Genomic DNA, 21,851 nt, shown 5'->3' with positions numbered 1-21,851 from the left:
ATTTTGAAATTCGGCCCACAACTGGCGGAGCTATCGCGTTACAAACATACAAAAAAAAACATACACCCGAATTGAGAACCTCCTCCTTTTTTGAAGTCGGTTGAAAATAAAGAGATGGAGATGTATAAGGTCTCCAAATGTCAAACAAATAAATAATTAGGCTGATGGTACATTAAGAAAAACAAATAGGATGTTTTTCTCCTTTAAGTATGTTCGTTATTGTGCTCATAGATGGCGCTGGCTTGTTTAAAACACGCTATTGTTGTGCCTCTGTAATTTGGTTAAATTATTCCAACCTGATTCCATAGAGTGATCATTTATTGTAAGCCTCAGGCTTAGTAATTTTTGAAACGTAGCTTCATGAATACCAGTGAGGTTACGTGACATGTGTATGTAATGCGATTAATACTTAATAATTAAGTAACACTGCTCTGTTAACTAATTATTCGACCGTTTATCTGAGGATTGAAAAATCGTCCCTAAGAATAAATAGCAGCCTAAGGTATAAAATATACCTAAACTTGGAAGATTCCGTATAAAATACGAAATACTTCGAAAAATATTAATACTTAATTTTTTCGTAATGGCTACGGAACCCTATTTTGGGCGTGTCCGACCGACTGTAGTAGTTAAGATTCAGCGTTAGCGCCACCTAGCCCACCGCCTCGGAACCAGCCAGCTGAGCATCCATGACTGGCGCAGCAACAAGCAGACCAGCGCACAAGACACCGCCGCACACGCCTAAGGGCGACACGGTCGCGCGCACCCGAGACCAAAAGAGAAAGCGCGAAGGTACAGAGCGCGCGCGGGAAAGAGAAAGAAAGTGACGCCACCCGAAAGAGACAAGGCAATACCGAAGGAGTGAGATAGTGACGGACGCGCGAGAAGGACTCGGCCATTTTCCCGGGGGCGAGGACAACGGAACGGACGGTTGGCTGCCCCTCGACAGAGAGCTGGATCTTCACGAGGCGTGAGAAAAGGCGCGCGAGCAGCTCAAAGAGTCGCACCTCCGAGACCCGGACAACCTGGGGGTGAGAAGCCCGTCCCGAACAGCCCGGCCTCGCAAGGGCTCCTGGTTAACTTGGCCGCCAGCGTGGTGACTGTCCTCCCACGCCTGCATGTCTGCTCGACCTTTACTCCGTGACCTGTCGCCTGCCTGCTCCGCTCTTCTTCATTTATCGCCTGCCGGACTCTGTCCCCGCTCTGCCCTCGGCTGTTACCTATTGTCCGCGTTCGCTTACGGTGCCATCGGATTCGTGTGTGTGTGTGCATTTGTGGCTAAAGAATATACGCGTATGTAAGTCAATTTATTGCTTGTTTGATTCCAAAGCGTCATACCAGTCCTTAGGCACCCAAAGAACCACCCCATCAGAGATCCAAGTAGGGAGTAGCCAGTACCCTTACACGACACGCTCTTGGCCGGTTTTAAGTAAAGTTAACTTCCCATTTCATGAATTTGCTAAAGGACATCCGCCATATCGTTCAAAGCTCACCGTTTAACGGCAAATCATGAAATTCCTAGCCATATCATGAAACGCTGCCATATCGGTTCTGGCACTTCGCCGGCCGCTGCCGCGGCACGCTTGCTTCGCTCGCTCGGCTCGTGCGCCTATCTCAGTTATAATCCTCTGCTACTTTTTAACCGACTTCAAAAAAAGGAGGAGGTTATCAATTCGGTTGTATTTTTTTTTTTTTTTTTTTTTAATGTTTGTTACCTCAGAACTCCGTCATTTATGAACCGATTTGAAAAAAATTTTTTGAGTTCGTCTAGGAATGCTTTCAATTAGGTCCCATAAGCAGCAAATTAGGATCTGATGATCGGATCTTAAGGAAATCGAGGGAACTCTTCAAATATTGTAGGGACACCTATGGTAATTTGGATATATTTAGCAGTAACTCGTGCATTTGCTCTTGCATTTGACCAACGGAACTACTACTATCAATAACAAGTATTTCACGGGTTAAATTTAAATTATCATGATTAATATACTTACCTAGATAAGCGACTAAGAAGAAGCTTTAAGTTAATGATTCTTTCGAACTGATCTGATGCTGAAGCCAGAAGGTAGGCGACGGAACTCTGTTATAAAACAACGTAACTAAGTCGTGTTTGGGCTTAATGGAATAGTTGTGAGATGTTCTTTGGCTACGAATCACTAAAAAGTGAGAAATAAAGAAAATTTTTAACAAAAAAGTAAAACCGACTCCAAAAATATAAAAAAATAATAAAAAATGGAACCGACTACAAAACCCTTGAAAATATTTTTCTAGGTAAGTAGGTACGTACTAGCTCGAAGTCGGTGACTCAGCACGACCCAGCAAGAGGGATTGAAACTCATAGTATGTAGGTGAGGTAGACGACTATTGTGAATTGTCCCACTCCTGCTGGCTCGTGCTGAGTCACCGACTTCGAGCTAGTACGTACCTACTTACCTAGAAAAATATTTTCAAGGGTTTTGTAGTCGGTTCCATTTTTTATTATTTTTTTATTTTTTTGGAGTCGGTTTTACTTTTTTGTTAAAAAATTTCTTTAGTAGCAGTTCCTTTTGTGCAGGGGCCGCAGCTCTAACCTAACCTAACCCCCTTTTTCTGGTAGCAGTTCCTTTTGCGCACAAGCCGCACAAAGTCACAATTCACACTGACCACTCCTCGCTTCGCTCGTCGTACTGAAATTTTTATTTATTTCGTCAAATCACGACGTGCGCGGTATAGATCTAGGAATATCGACAAATGCGTTGCTCTAATCGATCTGCCGTGTTGTTTCTCAGGCACATCGTGATGTGCCTGGCCAACTTTTAGGCATATCATGAAATGGCGGCATTTTACGATATGCCTAGGAATTTCGTGATCTGGCGGATTTTACGATCGGCCGCCGACATATGCATATACATATGTACGTACATACATATTGTCCTTCACCGTTAAATTCGTGGCAAATTTTAAATGTAATTTCGCATATGCATTTTGAAAAACTCAAGGTGCGAGCCGGGGCTTGAACCCACGATCCTCTACTACTGTGTAGATAGGTACCTAAATATTTATGTTCAAAGGTAGCTTAAATTGTAAAATGATCAACTGAATGAAAAAAACCCCGACACAAAACAACGCCAGCAAAAATAAAAAAACGCCTGATTAAAAAACGCCGCTAAAAAAGATTACTAAAAAGTAAAAAACAATTATGCACTACCTAGCTGTTGCCCGCGACTTCATCTGCGAAGAATTCGTTTAGCCCTATCCCGCGGGGACTATGCTGATTTCCCGCAAAATTAGCCTAAGTTAATTTCGTATAAGTACCTAATAATATTTTTTTTATCTATGCGTCGTCGGTGTCGGGGGACCACTAATCGTTTTTTTTAAATTACTTACATAATTTGGGCAACGCCACGCGCGGTAACGCTGGCCTTCAGACGCAACGCGTTGCGTCACACAGCGCATGCAATAGATCATGATTTGCGCTTTTATAGCAAGTACCTAGGTACGTTTGTTCGTGAGACGGGGATCGAAGCAACAAGCACACACATACAGTCAGCCGATGTATATTAACATACTATACTTAAGGCTTCACACGCGTAAATCATTGGTAGATATTTCCTTGACTTGTCTAAATTTTTTTTGCCTAATTTCAGTATGTCTAACAACTTTTACTATAGTGAATTGTTTATCTAAGGTCATTTGTATAATTTCATTATTCATAATTATTATTTAATCGAATTTAAATTTTTCCTAAATGATCATTTTCATAACTCTTGTTTTGTCGAATATTATTTTATTTAAAACCTTTGTCGATTCTTATTTTAACTAATCATTACTTAGCCGAATAACGAAATAAAGCGCGTTATTTGCTTCCGTACTGTATAATTTCGTCAGGGCAAAAAGCTTATACTTATGTCCTTTTTCGAATTTACAAATTATGTTAATTAATAAACTAATGTTAATACATAATCTGTAAATACATAAATAAGTATCAGTTTTTAATCATAATTATAAGATTTTTACTATCCGGTAAGTATCCGCCCGGATAGTACGCAGCTATCCGGTATTCGACCGAATAGTAAAATTGTGGCCGGATAGGCCGGATCCCGATTACTGGTCGGATATACGTAGCGAGCGTGCCACGGTAGCGGCCGGCGAAAAGCCATAACCGAATTTATGTTAGACGTATAATGTTAGACGAAAAATAATTATTTCAGTCAAGCAGTATACGAAATAAGTTAAAACAAAATAAAAACTAGGTCAATAAAAAATTAGGCGAAGCAAAGTTATGAAAGTTGTAGGTATACAAAATGGCTTTCACTAAAATGGAAATTAGGTAAAATGAGACATTAGGTTGAGTAATATTAGTTTATCTAAAATTAGGTAAACCGAAAATAGGCAAAAAGTTGTTAGGCAAAAGAAGGTACGTACAACCGTAAATCATTATTAGATCCAGCAAGTCTATTAAAATTCCGGGATTGTATCAAATTCCCGCGGTAGTTTCAATTAATTATACCAGTTTGTACCTACCTTGTTTGGTCTAATATCTTTTTGCCTATTTTCGGTTTGCATTTTATTTTTTGTGGACGCTATTTTGAAATATTATATACTTATCTTATATGTTGCAAGTCAACCAGAAAGAATCAAAGATATAGAAAACCTTATAATTAAGATGCACAAATGATGGCCTAGTAGTTTAACCTATCGCCTCTCAAGCAGAGGATCGTGGGTTCGAACGCCGGCTCGCACGTGTGAGTTTTTCGAAATTCATGTGCGGAATTACATTTGAAATTTACCACAAGCTTTACGGTGAAGAAAAACATCGTGAGGAAACCTGCACAACCTGCGAAGCAATTCAATGGTGTGTGTGAAATTCCCAATCTGCACTGGGCCCGCGTGGGAACTACGGCCCAAGCCCTCTCGATCTGAGAGAAGGCCTGTACCCAGCAGTGGGACGTATGTAGTCTGGGATGGATGGAATGATATTGAATTTCAAGTGTGGTTACAGATGTTCGCCATTGCTGACACATATTTTTTTCTAAAAGTAATTCTTATTTTAGCTATTTATTTTTTAGCTATATATATCACCGACATCCATGATATTAATTCTTCTGTACATAATGTTATTTTAATATATTTGTATGTCTAGTTGTATTACTTCGCCGACTATACAATAATGGGGTCTTATTGAGCACCATTACAATAACATCGCAAGGGCCGATCATGTTGTAACCGTGCGTATATCGAAAGTACCGTAAAGGTCAGAAGCGGGCACAATCTGTAAACACAAGGTTACGGCTGCCACTTTTACAAGTTTAGTTCCACCTGTTCCGTTGTCTGTCTGTCTGTCATCAAATCTTGCAAGTTAAATTTGACCAACTTCCAGTAGTCAGATTGACTTGAAATTTGGAATACTTATGTAAATCGCGTGACAATATTATTATATTAAGTACCTAGTGATATCCTGGTAGTCCAGCCAGGATAGTTTTCGCAGGACGGAACTCTTCAACGGTTAATAGCATCGACTTGAAATTTGGCGTGCAAATGTAGTTTGGGTGACAATGCAAGTACGGTCAACAAATAGTGCAGTCAGCAAAAAAAACTTGTGCCTATTAAAAATGGTTTTTTATGGTTAGGTTATTTATAATAAAATTCCAAAAAATATTACCAATGAAACGGATACAAAATTCAGATCTATTGTCAAGAAGTCATGGACAGGGATTTTTGGAAATAATTCCGATCCGCATTAGCGATCCCTTCAAATAGCGAACCTACTGTGTTAAAAATAAAGTTGTGTTAAGTACTTGTGATGTATAAATATCATTTAATAATATTGTAAACCTGTTTAAAAAAAATATACCTCGTTGAGTTTCTTGCCGGATTCTTCTCAATTAGGTTTTTCTGCACCGGTGGTAGAGCTTTTTTTGACATTCACAAGTGCTTGTATAGCCTAAACTGAATAAAGATATTTTGACTTTGACTGGGATCGCATTCCTTCGGATTGGAGAGAAAGAGATAGACAAAAGCCCTGGAGCAGTTGCAACTATACAATGTGTCGAAAGATAAGATTTAGAGATCCGGGATCTGGATTGGACTGGACATGATCAAGGTGTGCTAACTACTTGGATTCGGACAGTGAATGAAACTATTTTGGAGAACTAACTAAAGTCCACTACTGTGGTCAATAAAACCAAAACAATACGCCTCAATACGGCACGCGGTCACTGAAATCATAGTAATGTCAATGCCTATCACATCAATTCATAGGAACTTAGGAAAGCCTAGGTAGTTAATAATAAAGAAACGCATAACAGTTCCTGAGGCAATCGACTCGGGCCAGACTTCAAAAAAGGAGGAGGTTCTATGTTCCAATGTTTGTATTTTTATTTTTTTTACAAACTGAAAATTGACAATCGTTTTTCCCGCGTTCAGTGGCCCATTTCAGGATGCTACAAACAATTCACAAGCTGTAGACTCTTTTCAATGCATATTTTTTTTATTTATTTTGCACGCATGGTAACACAGCGTTGCGTAAGTCGTCTGCAAGCTTTAATAAACTTTGCATGTCAATGACCAATATAAGAATGTAAGCAGCTTATAGATACATCCCCACCTCTATCATTGACACCATCTATTAATCAGGCGTTACTTTGCGGAGGTCAATGGCAATGCACTATAAACAACTAGGGTTTACCCGCGGCTTTGCACGCGAAAATCATAACTTTGACACACAAAACAAATTGTAAACATGCGGTACAGTAATGAGAATAATTAAGGCAAGAGATCATTTACAATTCAAACTATGTGTACACATCATAAAAAGAGTGATGCAAATAAAAGTATCAATATTTATATAAATACAAAAATTGTATAAGTGCATTTAATTAAAGAAACAATAGTTATTTGTGCAACAAGAGAGCAAAGTTGTTTTTTGTTGCGAGTGTTGATTTTGAATCCCGAGTAAGCGAAGGATTTTATAATTGAATCACGAGCGTGAGCGAGTGATTCTAGGTTAGAATCCTAAGAGCAGCAAGGGATTCAAATACACGACATGCAAAAAAACGTTGGTCTCGTGTGACACCTACAATTTTTCACCTCAGCAGCTAGAACATCATTTAAATGTAACTTAATAATAAAAACACATATAACTACCTGTTTACAAAACAAACACATTTTTTTTAATATAATCCGTTTATTAAGAAACAAATATAATAATCACATTTCAAACCATAAAAAAGTGTCCAGTAGATACAATACAAATCTCATACTTCTTGTGCTAGATATGAATAAAAACAAAACTTATAAAAATAAAATAAACTTCATTCAGATTCTGGAAGGATTAAATTAAAATGCTTTATTATTTTGAATTAGTATCTCTTAGTAGCCTGTGTAGGTAATGTCAGACTTATTTTTTAATACTGCAAACAGCCTCATCTTGGGGTCATTAAAAAGGTTGAACAATAAACGTATAATTTATTATAAATGTTATTAGACCTTTAAATATGAATTTTATTAAGATTTCTATTACATAAACACAAATAGATTTGTTAAAAATTCATTCAATTTAACAAATATTTATTCCAACTGTAGAGGCAGTATACGGAATTATTTTATAAAAAAAAACAAGACAAGCGGCTTTCGTGCAACGAGTTTGCATACTTTATTAAAAAATCGGGAAAATTTACATTTTGGAAATACTTCGTTGTCATGTAATTTATTAGGTATCTATCGATATATTTTTAATATCAAAAAAAATATTTAAGATTGTAATCAACACATTTGATCCTATCTCTCGATCTTCTCGTGTTGAAGTGAAATGACAGATCAAAGTAAAGTTCAAATATTTGGAATTCAGTAAGTAGACCCAACACTGTTACTCAGCATTTAAAAAAATAATTAAAAAGTAACTTTGTCTCACGGAGTGAGCAAAATGCGATTTTGCTCACTGATTTCTCATAGCAAAACCTGCCTGTTTGAGGTGCTGAGGTGAAAAATTTATTATATTATACTTAGTACATTAGCTGCATTATTCCAGAAGCGTAGGTATGTACTATATATTACCTATTCCAGATGTTTAGCTACCTACATTCCAAATTCCATAGAAATCCGTGCAGCCATTCTAAAGAAGTAACAAACAAAATTTCCATGTGTAGCATTAATAATTAGTTATAAGAACATTTTTCGATTATGTCCACCACGGTGACCTAGATGGCGCTAGTGGACGCTTTAAACAGAATACAAAATGTACGACAAAATGTTATCTGGCGGCGATAGTCATAACATTTGATGTGTGTCATAGTAGTTGAGACTTTTTACAAGTAACTCCAACTGTTTCAAAGCCCAAACATAAGATATTATTTTCATGAAATGTAGTTTCACTATTGAGTCAACTAGAGGGCGTTGGCAACCCCAGTTTTCGCAAGGCACAAACATGAATGATTGTTAACTAAAGTAAATATTGTGCATTTGAACATTTAACAAGGCTACAGCTGATGTTTATAGCATCTCATGATAATTTGTTAATTTTGCTTACCTTCAAAACAGTGACTGTCACCCACCGATAGATAGCGTTAGTAGTTCTGTTTTGCCAATATTTTGAGACCATAAGAGAGCTAATCATGTTACATGTTATTAAAAAAACCATACTGGTTGATATCTTTTACCTTTGACTCATCATAGTTTGTAATTATTTTTAGTTAAACTGTTATACGCTAGATGTCAAGCCCAAGAGGCAAACGTAGATCGCGCTATTAAGATTTTTCCTGGCTTCATGACCTACCACATGTAATGCTGTATTTGTAGAGGTTAAGTAGCGATCAATAACTGCGTACCGACTGCGTTCCTTCCAGGAAACTGACGGAGATGGACCTTTAAGAGATCATTCCTCAATTGGCTAAGGTGTTTGATTGACGTCCTATTGGACTCTGACGGACCCTTGGCGAAAGTGAATAATTTAATTTGAAAACTCACTCGTTGAAGGTAAATATACACCTGGTTAATGTAAGTGTCGTTCGTTTGCTTGGAATTGTCTCCCGCTCTCTCCGCCCAAAGATCGCCCACTACACATGGGAATTCCCGAAAATGACATCCTGGTTTTCGTTGACGTTACATTTAAAACAACCAGGTACCTATACCATATTAATGACCCTAAGCCCAGCGGTTGCTATTTAGGAATATCGGGATTAAGAGTAGCCTATGTGTTATTCCAGATGTTCAACTATCTGTGTACATAGGTACCAAATTTCATCCAAATTCGTCCAGCCATTTTATCGTCACACACACACACACACACACGAACATAAACTTTCACATTGGTAGCATGTTACTTTTAAAAATTTGGGTTATTGGTAAAAACTAGCCAAGTGAAGTCTTGAACTTGCATACATTCCAAGCAAAATAACTTGGCGCCAGGAACATAGATCTCAATTCTATTGTCGGCGTCAACACGGGGCATATTAATATTAGACTTGGCTCTCATTCCACATTAATGTTTTTGATGGCTTACCATTTTGTCGGCATAGTTTACACATATATCTGTGCAAAATTACAGCTTTCTAGCATCGATAGTCCCTGAGCAAAGCCGCGGACGGACGGACAGACAGAGATGGCGAAACTATAAGGGTTCCGTTTTTGCCATTTTGGCTCCGGAACCCTAGAAACCGCATTTAAATCAGTCCATCTGTTTAAGAGCTACGGTGCCACAGACAGACACACATAGCGGTCAAACTTATAACACCCTTTTATGCGTCGGGTTTAAAAAAGACACCTAAGATAGGGGGACTTAAGTAAGAGAAACATACATAGGTACATACATACATATGGTCGAAAAACATAATCCTCCTTCGAGTAGTCGGGTAAAAACGTAAAATTGTTACAACAATCAAAAGAATCTTGCAATCTTGTAGTACCCACTCGTAAATTGGGTTGCTCCGAATAAAAACAACTTCTTGCGTTCGGAATATTGGAATGCATTCATTACATAAGAGAATGTGAGCCAACGCTGCAGCACTGCTATGACAATGCAACGTACCTGGGTAAATAAGGTTTTTTGTTAAGTATAATAGTAGATTGTACAACAAGAGCATAAAACGGGCCATTTTACCCGAGGCGTTCATATAGCCTGTGGCTAGACACGTCGACGGGAAAATGTGTTTAATGCTCGAGTTTTACACTCTGCTTTTCACTTCGATGGCGAGGAAATGAAATAGCAACAGTGGAAACAATGATTCACTTTCTATGTACCTTTAATTTTTTATGCATTATTATAATAATTCAACTAGCTGACCCCGCAAACTTCGTTCTGCCTTAAAATCAATTTATATTGTGTTACCTTATTAGCCATGTACTTTTTTTATAGTGAGGAATCAATGCGAGCACGCAAGCGAGGGAGCAAGCATGCATGCAAGCCAGTATGCAAGTAACCATGCACGCATGCGAGCATGCAAGCAAGCATGCAACCAAGTATGCAAGCAAGTATGTATGCAAGTAACAATGCATGCAAGCGAGCACGCAATGAAGCATGTATTCAAGCAAGCATGCAAGCAAGCATGCAAGCAAGCATGCAAGCAAGCATGCAAGCAAGCATGCACGCTAGCGAACATGGAGGCATGTTACCAAGCATGCATGCAAGCAAGCTTGGAAGCAGGCATGCAAGCATGCAAGAAAGCATGCACGCTAGCGAACATGGAAGCATGTAACCAAGCAAGCATGCACGCTAGCGAACATGGAAGCATGTAACCAAGCATGCATGCAAGCAAGCATGCAAGCAAGCATGCACGCTAGCGAACATGGAAGCATGTAACCAATCATGCAAGCAGGCATGCAAGAATGCAAGCAAGCTTGGAAGCAGGCATGCAAGCATGCAAGAAAGCATGCACGCTAGCGAATATGGAAGTATGTAACCAAGCATGCATGCAAGCAAGCATGCACGCTAGCGAACATGGAAGCATGTAACCAATCATGCAAGCAGGCATGCAAGAATGCAAGCAAGCATGCAAGCAAGCATGCACGCTAGCGAACATGGAGGCATGTTACCAAGCATGCAAGCAGGCAAGCAAGCATGCAAGCAAGCATGCACGCTAGCGAACATGGAGGCATGTTACCAAGCATGCATGCAAGCAAGCATGCAAGAAAGCATGCACGCTAGCGAACATGGAAGCATGTAACCAAGCATGCAAGCAAGCATGCAAGAATGCAAGCAAGCATGCACGCTAGCGAACATGGAAGCGTGTAACCAAGCTTGCATGCTAGCAAGCATGCAAGCCAGCATGCAAGAAAGCAAGCAAGCGAGTATGCAAGCAAGCAAGCAAGCATGCAAGCTGGCATGCAAGCAAGCATGCAAGAAAGCAAGCAAGCGAGTATGCAAGCAAGCAAGCAAGCATGCAAGCGAGCATGGAAGCAAGCAAGTCTACAGAAATCTAGGCTATCTACACTAAATATAATGATGTAGAAAACTTATCTGTTATAATTAAATTCTGGTGATGATGCCGCATATGATGAAATTATTAATTTTCACTACCTAATATATCAGAACAGATTTTTTTGGGTACTTTAAATATATATAATATATATATTAATTTCACCAATGGTATTAATTTCACTTTGCCATTTGCGCAACACAATCCAGCGGCTTCATTTTTGTACTTCAATGCCTTACAATGTGGGCAAACTGAGTTCATAGATCCAATAGCAACGCATTGCTAGGCACTGTAGTCAATTGTAACATTGTAATTTAAAGCAGCTCGATTGAAACTTACAACATTATTAGCTGCATTCAGCTCATTACGCTCTGCACGGGTTTGTGCTATCCGAATCCTTTCAATTTCATTTCGCTCTTGACGTTGCTGGGCTGTTCGATTACTCTGATAATTAGCTTGGTTTGTAGCATTTCGAGTTCTTCGACCCAAATTGCTTCGCCCTCGTCTTATAGGTGGCATGAGTCATCATGTCAGCCGAAAGACGTCCACTGCTGGACATAGGCCTCCCCCAAGGCTCTCCACTCAGACCGGTCTTGTGCTTTCCGCATCCAAGTCGTCGCTCCATCTTGTTGGAGGCCTACCGACAGCTCGTCTCCCGGTCCGCGGATGCGGTGGCATGAGTATAAATAGATTAAATCAAAACACAAAATAAATCAACCAGTCAATGTAAATTGAGGAACGTAAACAAATTTGTTTTTAAATAATTTATTGAATCAGGCGTTACTTTGCGGAGGTCCATATCAATGAACTAAAATAATTTCCTTGCTCACCCGCGACCTTACGATAGCTAAGCTTATGCAAAATATGCGTGTTCATGCAGTTCCTCCACCTCCACACTGTAAGAACACACACAAATCACACAAACCCATCCATCACCACCACCACACTACACTCGTAAGGTCGCGGGTGAGCAAGGAAATTATTTTAGTTCATTTAAATTTGTTTTTGTTATTATTTAGTAGGTAGTATTAAGGTACTCGTCATAAAACTCATTTACTCGGCAATCTTCGTTCCACTTTAAACCAAAAAAGTAGTGTACGAAAAAAAATGGAAGAAAACGTCCCTATTTCAGACACTATAGGTCCAAACATCTTCCAGCCAAGCAAGCAAGCATGCAAATGCAAAATAAGGGGGATTAATAAAACAAAACGCCTAAATAAAATTGAGTAGCAAACATTCGCATCACTCCGCATTTTACTAAAACCCACAGGTGATGCATTAATTACCGCACTTCCATACTCGCATTTTCTTTTTCCCAGCAATTTTTCCAGTTTTTCTCTTCATAAAAACCTTCCCCAGACTTTAACGATGATATGAAAAAAAAAAATAGCTGAATTGGTCCAGCCGTTCTCGAGTTTTGCGCTTAGCAACACATTTTACGATTCATTTTTATTTATATAGATTATTTTAATTTTACTGATTTATTATGACTGATTTGATTGACTTTTAGTTTTATATTAATTCAAAATATTTTTAAAATATATAGAAACTTTTTTGTTTGTTGCTGTTGACACCTGATTACCTTGGTCTTGAGTTGGTATTAGAGGAAGATTTTATTTTATGCACTAGAGCATAAAAAGTCACTTTATGTCGCCTAGATACAGCATAAACACGAACTTTACGAGCATGAGAAGTGAAAAGTTAATTTTTATTGTATCGTCACCAGATTTACATAAGTATGCCAAATTTAAAGTTAATCGGACCACTGGAAGTGGGTAGGTAATTTAGCTTCCAAAATTTGACCCAAACAAACTATCAAATAAATAAATAAACAGGGCAAGTTAAAGAAAAGCTTGTTAAAAATAACCTAACCATACAAAAAAAACATTTTAAATACAAGCTTTTTTGCTGACTGTACTTTTTGTTCACTGTACTTGCATTGTCACCCAAACTACATTTGCATACCAAATTTCAAGTCGATGCCATTAACCGTTGAAGAGTTCCGTCCTGCGGAGACGATCCTGGCCGGACTACCAGGATGCCAGTACCAGATTATTATATTGTCACGCGATTTACATAAGTATTCCAAATTTCAAGTCATTCTGACTACTGGAAGTTGGTCAAATTTAACTTGCAAGATTTGATTAGAGACAGACAGACAGACAACGGGACAGGTGAAACTAAATAAAAGCTTGTAATAATAACATTTAGAATTTTATAAATATCACTTCTGTTTACCATTCATTTTTAACCCCCGACGCAAAAAGACGGGTGTTATTAAGTTTGACCGCTATGTGTGTCTATCTGTGTCACCGTAGCTCTTAAACAGGTGGACCGATTTGACTGCGGTTTTTTAATTCGAAATCCCCTGATTCATTTCTAGCGATTGTTCTTAAGATGCTTCTAGACGGGCCATATTTTAATTGCAATTTGTGGCCGGCAACTATTGGTGTCCCTCTCTTACTCACATGTTAGACAGGGACACCAATAGTTGCCGGCCACATATTGCAGTGAAAATATGGCCCGTCTAGGAGCCCCTTTAGACATGGTTCATCAAAATCAGTTTTTGTGCTTGAACTTTGAAGTGTAAAAAGCGAGGGTTTTACAACTTATTGTTGGTTACGTTATTACAAGCTCTTGTTTAATGAGCTATCGGCTATCGCGTATGGGCGCTAGTGTAGCGTGAGGTCTCCGAAATGTCAAATCTCATAGTTTTTGGGTGAGCTACGCGGGTTTATTTATAATTAGAATAATTTTATGAATATTTTGCAATATCTGAAATTAATTATGGCAAATATGCGTTCCGGGGGCAATGAATGTCTGTGTTTAGAGACAGTTTTGTCTTTCGGAAACCTTTGTCCTCCCTTTTTTCCGAACAAAACGGGGACTATGCAACACTGTGGCATGCTCGATATTTTAATGGTACGGTTTTAAGGCGTATTAAATATGATTTGAATCTAAACTTTGTTTTCACACCCGTAATAACAGACTTTGAAAGCCATACTTAAAAACCTCACGCAACAGTGCGCCATCTAGTGAGACAAAAAACGATAGCCCTCATTTCGCAGTGTTCGTTTCGAGGCGAAATATCGCTAGATGGCGTTAGTATCGTGAGGTCCGTTTGACATTTGCGTCGCGCTCGCGATTGGATAAATATCTAAATGAGCCAATCGCAAGCAAGCAAGACTGAAAACGTCAAACGGATCTCACGAATTCACGATACTAACGCCATCTAGCGATATTTCGCCTGTCAAAACGAAACACCCTCATTGGCATCGTAGGTACCTATGTTTCAAATGAATAGAGAGATCAATAGAAGTACCCACACGACTAAGGATCCTGTTTCACGCATAAACTATTTATTACATAAGTTTTTATCAGCGTTTTTAGGATCATCTTTCCATAGGTCAAATACCCGGAAACCTTAAGTGGTTTTAATTATTTCTTAACCAACGAAAAAACGAAGGAGGTTCTGAAGTCGACGCGTATAATTTTTTTTTAATCTCTCGGTTAAGCATGCTGTGTCATAATTAATTAATTACACGGCAATATGTACAATAGTACGTGATAGGTTTACGTACGTGTTCATACGGACATATATACACAACGCAAACGTGAGATCATCTGTAGAGTCGTAGAGTATTAAAACACTTAATATCGCGCAGGGAGAACAGACTACGCGCTGGTTCATGAACTGCGCGCTTTTAACCCCCGACGCTAAAAGAGAGCTGTTATATGTAAGTTTGACGCCAATGCCTGTCTGTGGCATTGTGGATATAAACAGATAGACCGATTTCGATGCGGTTTTTTTACGCAAAATTCATACCGAGTTTTTTGCTGTTTGATAAAAATCTGTTTTGCCGTTATTAACCCCCGACGCAAAAAGAGGGGTGTTATAAGTTTTGCTATGTGAGTCTGTCTGTGGAACCGTAGCTCTTAAACGGGTGGATCGATTTGAATGCGTTTATTTTGTTCTTAGACATGTTTTATCAAAATCGGTTCAGCCGTAACGTAAAAAAACCGTATCGAAGTCGGTCTATCTGTTTATAGCCACAATGCCACAGACAGGCATTGGCGTCAAACTTACATATAACAGCTCTCACCCACGTGATTGGCACGCCGCTTGCCCCCCCCCCTCTTAAATCTAAACTGATGGGTGGAAAATTGTGGAAAATTCAGAATGGTAGTAAATATATCAAATTCACAAGGAAATTTATAGCGGCTAAGAATACTTGAGAATTATTAGTACTTAGTTTAAGAGTAAATAGCAGCCTAAAGTATAAAACATCCCTAAACTTGGAAGATTCCGTACATAATACGAAATCCTTAGATAAATATTACTTGATTTTTTCGAAATGGCTACGGGAACCCTATCCTGGGCGAGTTCGACACGCTCTTGGCTTGTTTTTTTTAAACACATATAGATGAAGAATGCGGCCTTATAATTCAAAAGAATAGGCTGTCCTTTTTGTACTAGCTTGAGGTAATATTTAGTCTATTAATGGTAAAATTCCTACTCAGCATTACTTGATTTCATACAGGATCCTAGTCTATACATCTATGCTAATTAGGACCTGTCGCATGGTAGCTCTCAAACGGATGGACCGATTTCAATGCGATTTTTTTCGGTGAAAGCAAGTTTCCTAGTGGTGGTTCTTAGCTATATTTGATAAAAATCGGTTTAGCTCTTTTTGAGAAATTGACCTTTTAAATGACAATGTCAGGGGGTTTTCAGCTCTTTAAGGTGGTTGGTTATTAATCCCAAGAAAGTCGTCTTGAAGTATCACTACTGGGGGGGCTACTAAAAAATTCGAAAATCGAAGTTCGTGTCGTACCGTCTCTCCCACTCTTGTATCAAATAACATAAGCGCCAGAGGGACGGCAAGACACGAAGTTCTAGTGTCTTGAAACTAGTTTCTCATTTTAGTTAGGAGTGTATTACATCTATGTCGTATAATATCCTGGTATAAAATAAAGTTTTCACTTCCCATGCTCGTAAAGTTGGTGTTTATGCTGGATCTAGGCGACATAAAATGACTTTTTATGCACTAGCGCATAAAATAAAATCTTCGTCTAAGACCAAGGTAATTAGGTGTCAACAGCCACAAACAAAGAAGTTTCTTTATATTTTTTTAATACATTTTTTTATTTATTTAAAACTAAAAATCAATCAAATCAATCAAAATAAATCACTAAAACTAAAAAAAATATAATTATATAGTAATGCATGAAAAATAAAATTTACGTAGTGAGTGAACAATTGTTTTCACTGTTGCTATTTCATTTCCTCGCCATCGAAGTGAAAAGCAGAGTGTAAAACTCGAGCATTAAATCCATTTTCCCCTCGACGTGTCTATCCACCCTCGCCGTAAGAACGTCTTGGGTAAAATGGCTCGTCTTATGCTCTTGTTGTACAATCTACTATTGTTTGGCTGCATTAAACTAACACAGCATTTTATTTAATTCGACTGGATGGAAAACGAGCAAGTGGGTCTCCTGATGGTAAGAGATCACCACCGCCCATAAACACCTGCAACAACAGGAGCATTACAGATGCGTTGCCAACCTTGAGGCCTAAGATGGGATACCTCAAGTGCCAGTGATTTCACCGGCTGTCTTACTCTCCACGCCGAAACACAACAGTGCAAGCACTGCTGCTTCACGGCAGGATTAGCGAGCAAGATGGTGGTACTTAATGAAATTATAGTGTTTCATGTTATACATAATGTAATTATATATAATGAACGTTTATAATATGAAATTATATCTAACGTTTTTATATAACTTGGGACGCACCCTATATGTATATATAGCTAAAGCTTATAATTAGCTTTAGCTTATAAATATACTGTGCTCGCGAGGTGTTTGACGTTTCCTGTACATGTCACCCAAGTATGTCGCGGGAAACAATAGCTTCCCAGGCTCTAATCTAGGCTACCTAGGTAAATACCTACCTAAGTCTTACACACCAAGGGCCCGTTTCACCATTGTCTGATAAGTTCCTGATACAATGAGTGAGCGAGCGCGAAACAACTCCGTCTCAACTCGGGCAGGTACCTATTTTGACCACCGACGCAAATTCAGGTTATAAGTTTAACCGCTATGTGTGTGCCTGTTTGTGGCATCATATCTCCCAAACAGGACTGATTTTTAGGGTTCCATACCCAAAGGGTAAAAACGGGGCCCTATTACTAAGACTCCGCTGTCCGTCCGTCTGTCACCAGGCTGTATCTCATGAACAGTGATAGTTGAAATTTTCACAGATTATGTAAATATTCCTGTTGCCACTATAACAACAAATACTAAAAACTGCTAAAAACAGAATAAAATAAATATTTAAGGGGGGCTCCCATACAACAAAACAAACGTGATTTTTTTGCCGTCTTTTGGCTCGATATTAATAACGGCATCGTAGACGCTTGGAATATTCATAGAATATTTAGTCATATACCTATTCACTTTAATAAGTAATAAATATTAAATTAAAATACGTAAAATAAATATTTAAGGGGGGGCTCCCATAAAAAAGAAAGAAATTGTAGCAAACTCCTTGGAGTTTTATACTTTTTTGTTGTATTTTTTTGTATATTTTTCTGTTACTTGTCATTATTGCGTCGTATTGTGTGGTTGTGTTATCAAGTATATTATAATTTCATCATATTATTTCTTCGTTTGCTTTTAGTTATTTATTACAGTCCACTCATACGTTTAAAAAAGAAAGAAAATACATTTATGTATCAAACGTGTTTATTTATAAAACGAACGTGTTTTTTTTGCTAATGTCTAATGTATAACGGCACGGAACCCTTCGTGCGCGAGTCCGACTCGCACATGGCAACTTCCCAGTTCCAATGTAAAAAGTTAGACAGCCCCGACGCAAAAAGGGAAGGTGTTAAAAGTTTGACGTCATTATCTGTCCGTCTGTCTGTGGCATCATAGCCCTCAAACGGATGGACCAATTAAATGCGATTTTTACGTGAAAGCGAGTTTTCTTACGGTGGTGTTAAGCTAGTTTTCATTAAAATCGATTCAGCTGTTTTTAACCCCCGACGCAAAACCACTATGTGTGTCTGTATGTCTGTGTGTCTGTCTGTCTGTGGCATCGTAGCTCTTAAACGGGTGGACCGGTTTTATTTTAATTGAAAGCAGATTTTCTAGCGATGGTTCTCAGACATGTTTTATCCAAATCAGTTCAGCCGTTTCAAGATCATCGGCTCTTTTGTTCGCTGCGGTAGGAAACTTAGACGCATAATGGGCATTTACTTTACTTTCAAACATATATGGGACCTAAAATTTGAAACACCAATGTATGCCATATAACTATGCAAGATTATGGAATTCTCGTTCTGATGCTGCAGCCAGGATATCCAGAACACTAGTAGGTACACTCTTAATAAAACCATAGTAGATATATCGTGTTTGGATTCGTTTCGAGCAGTTTTCTACATACAATGCAGTGGTGGCAACAGGATGAGCTGATGCTGCAGCCAGGATATCCAGCACACTATTACGGCTAAGTTTGCTTGAGAATTATTAAGTAGTAGTTTTATATTAATTAAATAGCAGCCTAACTTATAAAAGATAGGTAACTACCTAAGTATTTAAGGAAAATCCGTACAAAATACAAAACCCTTACCAAAATTACGGTATTTTTTCGGATCGGCCGGAACCCTATCCTGGGCGTGTCCGATAAATGTTGGCCGGATTTTGATTGAATATTGCATGCCGCTCGAAGCGGGGCGAATGGCTATTAAAAAAAACCGGCCAAGAGCGTGTCGGACACGCCCAAGATAGGGTTCCGTAGCGATTACGAAAAAAATTAAGTAATATTATGTGCGTTATAACACAATTAAAACACTTACTACAGTCTTAATATCTATTACCAGAAAAAGAGCGTATCTTCACGGTACTTACGTCCTTTTGTTGAGGAGCGCAGTTTTTCGGCAATAAGTCAAAAACGGTATATCCGATCATGTTGAAACCAATTTTTCGTTGAAAGTATTTATTAAGCGTTACCTTTCCATATTTTTTGGACAAACGGTTTACAAGATAGAGGGGGGACACATTTTTTGCTACTTTGGGAGCGATTATTTCCGGAAATCTTCACTTAATCAAAATAGTTTTTGAGAAACCTTACTATCTTTTCAAAAGAGCTGTCGAACTATGTGCCACACGTTGACGCGAGTTAAAAAAAAAAAACAATTTCTGTTACGTGTATGGAGTGCCCCCCCTATAAATATTTATTTTTGTAATTTAACTACAAAACTAAATAGCGGCTTTGACAAGACATCTGTACTCCAAATTTCATTGATATACATCTTGTAGTTTTCGAGTAAAATGCCTGTGATATACGGACGGACAGACAGACAGAGGGACTTGACGAAACTAATAAGGGTTCCGTTTTTGCCATTTTGGCTCCGCAACCCTAATAAAATGAGCTTATCAGAGAATAATGATAATGAATCAGGCCCTGTGTTATTACCCGACGGCAAGGAGTCGTATTATTTCAATAATTTTAACCGTCAGGTTACAAGTAAGAGGGTAGTTTTTCGGTACAAACGTAGCTATAGCTATTTAATTATTCATTAATTACTTCGTAAAAACATTAATTCACTCAAACAACAATAATAACACTCACATACACTATATACTTTTATTGGTAAAATACTTTTTCTCAAAAATGTCCGTAAAAGTTGACATTATTCTTTACATATCAGAAGGTGAAGTGCATAGTTTATGGTCAGCGAAAAATTAAAAAGTTAAAAGGATTGCAGGCGCGCTAGCTCGACAATAATGAATTAGCGCGCCTGCAATCAGTCACATTTTTTTTTAAATTAAAAAGGCCATGGAATTGTTGGCACAAGTCGTATACAGCCAAGTCTAATGGCCGGTATCAGATAATTTGTTGGAACTCCGGACTTTTTCTATTGGGTCTGAAATAGCTTGTGGTGTTTTCGGTGGAAAAATACTCCTGCAGTTTATTTTTAATGAAAAAAGGCGGGAAAGCATAAGAAAAATATTGGAATAAAATTAAATTTTACAATATATTTTGAGAAAAAATTTATTCTATTTCAGAATTATTCACCATTTTTGAGAAAAGCTTTATATTAGTCTCGGCTGGAATAGCAATTGCTGGCTTCGTATTAGTTAAACGGACTCGCAAGCTCGTCCGTTTAATACTCATACTCAGCCAGCAATTGCCTACTTCCAGGCCACGACAATAATCTACTAATGAAGATGACCTGTGGTACTTATTAGTAACGTGTCCGTATAGATAAGTCGACGTTTCATATTCGAAAACAACCGAGCAAGTGCGAGTCGGACTCCCGCACCGAGGGTTCCGTACACATTTTTAGGTATGTAAACGGGAATCGTGTCTTGAAGATATTTCCTGCTTTTTCCGAGTGATTTTATTAATCCAGTGTAAGCAGAGCTCTGCTCCTAAGCAAAACGGACGCAGTGTGGGTTCAGATTATATTGGTCAGTGATATTTACAGTCACACATAAAAAAATCAAGATTTTCAGACTTTTCTAGTTAGTTGTGTTATAATAACTACCTTCACACCAAATTTCAAGTTTCTAGGACAACTGGAAGTACCCTATAGGTTTTCAGTGCACGGCAATTTGTATGGAATCACGTTGTTTAATGACTGTAACTTTTGATTGCGTTGACTTAAAAGTTTGATTTTTTCAAGGCGTCAAGGGACCGCAGATATGAGTATTCGATATCAATTTCAGCTCGATACCTCCACGCGTTCCTGAGAAAAAGGGTCTTGACAGACGGATGGACGGACGGACAACAAAGTGATCCTATAAGGGTTCCGTCTTTTTTTCGAGGTACGGAACCCTAAAAATAACTTAAGTCTCATATAAATCTGTGCACTACTAGGTACATACAACAGGTGGTCTTCATAAGTGTTTAACCTTTACACTTTTAATTATTAAATTCATTTAACGATCCAGTTGTTTTTTTTTCATAAATAGAGATTCCCTTCACCAAAAAGAAAATGACAAAATACCAACCTGCGAATAACACAACACAGCACAAAACAATAAAAAAAAACCAGCACAGAACTCTTTGGTCCGACGTCGTCGAGTAAAGTGGCGGCAAAATGAGAAGTGCGCAAAAATTACACATTCGTATGCTGGGTGCGTTCTCCGCGCACCAACTTGCGTTTAAATATTACCACAGACAATATTACCTAACCCTAATACAAAATCTAATTTATTAAAATAAATGTAAAAAAATATTTAAGTCGTTTTATTTAAAAATAAATTAACTTTCATATGGCATTATTACTTTTAAACGTCACGTGAATACTAATGATTTTCTTGAATGGACTCGTTTTGGCGGCCGCGTTGGGAAGTTTGTGTTAACACTGCAGCGCGATGTCGGTCGTTAGTACCGTGAATCATAACATTTTTACTTCCATCCATACTAATATTATAATTAGATAGAAC

The 21,851-nt window shown here is 38.2% G+C and overlaps 1 protein-coding gene across 1 annotated transcript in view; it reads right to left on the bottom strand.

Annotated features, from left to right (window-relative positions):
* The window catches only part of LOC141443963 (putative fatty acyl-CoA reductase CG5065), a 46,537-nt gene extending 24,992 nt beyond the window's left edge, over positions 1 to 21,545 (bottom strand). The window contains exon 1 of the mRNA XM_074109399.1: positions 21,414 to 21,545. The gene's annotated coding sequence lies outside the window, so the exon portion shown is untranslated. The remainder of the gene's footprint in view (positions 1 to 21,413) is intronic.
* Between the last annotated feature and the right edge of the window lie 306 nt (positions 21,546 to 21,851).

Source organism: Choristoneura fumiferana, chromosome 28, assembly GCF_025370935.1.
Source record: "Choristoneura fumiferana chromosome 28, NRCan_CFum_1, whole genome shotgun sequence".
Classification (NCBI taxonomy): Eukaryota; Metazoa; Arthropoda; class Insecta; order Lepidoptera; family Tortricidae; genus Choristoneura; species Choristoneura fumiferana.
Note: the sequence above shows the minus strand (reverse complement) of the source record. Positions and strands in the feature narration are given on the sequence as shown.